This window comes from Macaca mulatta, chromosome 1 (genome assembly GCF_049350105.2).
Source record: "Macaca mulatta isolate MMU2019108-1 chromosome 1, T2T-MMU8v2.0, whole genome shotgun sequence".
Classification (NCBI taxonomy): Eukaryota; Metazoa; Chordata; class Mammalia; order Primates; family Cercopithecidae; genus Macaca; species Macaca mulatta.
In genome coordinates, this window is record NC_133406.1 from 7,657,058 (window position 1) to 7,659,635 (window position 2,578).

Genomic DNA, 2,578 nt, shown 5'->3' on the forward strand with positions numbered 1-2,578 from the left:
GTTCAAGGTCATGGTGCCTGCATTCAGTTCTGGTGAGGGCAGCTCTCTGCTTCCAAGATGGTGCTTTGTTGCTGTGTATGGCAGGACAAAAGGGACCTAAGTTAGTTTTCTCCACCCCTGTGACAAGGCACTAATCCATTCGTAAGGACAGATCTCTCATGACTCAATCACTTCCCCATAGGACCCATCTTTTAATACTATGACAATGAGGACTACACTTTACCATAAATTTTGAAAGACAGGCAAATTCAAACCATAGCATTCTGCCCCAGTCTCCCCTAAATTTGTGTCCTTCTCACATATGAAATACATTCATTCCATTCCAATAGCCCCTCAAATCTTTACTTATTCCAGCATCAACTTAAAAATCTGTGTCCAAAATCTAAACTAAATATCATCTAAATTAGGTACAGATAAAACTTGTGGTACGATCTCTCTGATTCAAATTCCTTTTCCAGCTGTGAGCCTGTGAAATAAAGCAAGGTACTTTTAACATACAGTAGTGGGACAGGCATCAGATAGACATTCCCATTCTAAGAAAAAGTAACGGAAAGGCAGAAAGGGGTAATAGGTCCTGAGTGAGTCTAAAACTCAACAAGGCAAACAACATTCAATCTTGAGATCTAAGAATAATACTCTTTGACTCCATGTCCCTTATTCCAGACACACTGGGGCAGGGGTTGGGTCCCCAAGACTCCAAGGGATCCTACTCCCATGGATTGCCTGAGCTCAGCTCATGCTGAAGCTGTTATGGGTTAGACTCAAGTGCCTGGGGCTCCCCCAGGCTGCCACTGCACACTGGTGGTCCTACATGTCTCAGATCTCATAGGTTGCTCCAACCTCATGCCTCTTCTGGGCATTGCTCTGGTGGGAATTTTCAGTGGCAGTCTTCTCCTGGTAGAAGTTCTCTGCCTGTTCTCCAAGGCTCTCCAAGGCATCTTTTGAAATCTAGGTGGAGGTAGCCATGTTTCCACAGATCATGAACTCTGTGTGCCTGCAGAGTTAGCATCACATGGATGCCACCGTGTAATACAGCTTGTACCCTGCTGAGTGGCTTGAGTAACAGCTAGGGCAGCCAAGAAACGCTGCACCAGAATGCAGGGAGCAGAGATTTGAGGTGGCCCTGGGCAGTGAGGCCACAGGCACCTTGGGTCCCTCTTTTGAAACTGTTCTGCCCGTGAGGCCATGGCACTTTGGGCCTGTGAGAGTGGGGTATCCACAAAGATTTCAGAAACGCCTTTGCGATTATTCTTTCATTGTCTCAGTGAATAGCACCTGGCTTCCTTCTATCCATATTAACCTCCATTTCAAACAGTTGCTTAGCCACACCCTTAATATTCGCTCCAAAACACACTTTCTTTTTCTTTACATGGCCAGGCTGAGAATTTTCCAAATCTTTAAGTTCTATTTCTATTTTGATAATAAATTCCATCTTTAATTAAGTTATGTCTTTTTGTATTTTTTTTCACAAATAGCACTTTTTATTTGACACTATTTGAAGTCTGAACTTTAAACAGATTCTTGGACGGGTGGTTCATATCCATCAGCTCATTCAACTTTAGCACCTGTCTCATCCCCAGTGGCTTTTCCAGAACTACTGCCTTCACCATGAAGCTTCGTGAGCTTTCCCAATTCAAACCTGGCTTCTTCAGCACTTACACTTTCTAACGAACACTTCATGGAGAGGATAAACAGATTGGCAAGCCTTTTCTATGTCTTTTCCAATGCTGTCTGGAATCAATTTATTGACCACTTCTTTCAAGTCATTTGTCTGCACCTCTTGGGTCATGATTTCCATCATCTTCCGGATTTGGCAGACCTGTTGGTGCTGAGCATAAGAAGTCTTCCGTATCTGATTGTTGCGTTTTTTAGTAAAACCAACACAGAACAGATGAAGCAAGTAACCATCGGTAGTCTTGACATCAACATGAGCTTCAATCATTGTCTGCCACTTTTTGACCATGGAACACATTTTGTCACGGGTAAGATCCATGCCATGGAAGTTAGTCGGGCAGTTTTTGCCCTGAACATCTTCAGTAATCAGCTTGAATTTTCTAAATGCAACTTAATCATTCTGCAAATCAGCAAGACTCACTTCAAACACATGACCCTTGAGACCACCAGATACAATTTTGGTTCCTTGGGTCCTGGTGACGAGTGTCTTTCCAATATTTCTTATATTGAACATAGCAGGTGCTTTCACATCACACCAATCTTTCTTAGAAAATGGACCAACCACTTTCTTCTTGGCTCCCTTTTTGCCGCCTTTTGTAAGGCGCTTGTTCTTGCCAACCGCCATGGTGCTGGTTAGAGAGCCAAAAGGCTCTTTTTGCGTTTTTCTATATATAAGCAGTCAAGAGAAGCCATGCAGCACCCTGAGTGGTTTGTTGAGATACTTTTCATCAAATATTCTAGTTCATTGTCCTTAGGTTCTGCCTTCCACAGAGTACCAGGACATGGATAAAATTCAGCCAAGTTATTTGCCACTTTATAAAAAGAGTGGCCTTTCCTCCAGTTTCCAGTAAGATATTCCTCATTTTCAAATAAAACCTCAGCAGAATGAACTTTACTGTCCGTA

The 2,578-nt window shown here is 42.9% G+C and overlaps 1 pseudogene across 1 annotated transcript; it reads right to left on the reverse strand.

The window, feature by feature from the left end:
• Positions 1 to 1,413: 1,413 nt before the first annotated feature.
• Positions 1,414 to 2,317, reverse strand: LOC715814 (small ribosomal subunit protein eS1 pseudogene; annotated as a pseudogene). Its single transcript, XR_003730216.2, has one exon. The product of XR_003730216.2 is annotated as a small ribosomal subunit protein eS1 pseudogene (transcript).
• Between the last annotated feature and the right edge of the window lie 261 nt (positions 2,318 to 2,578).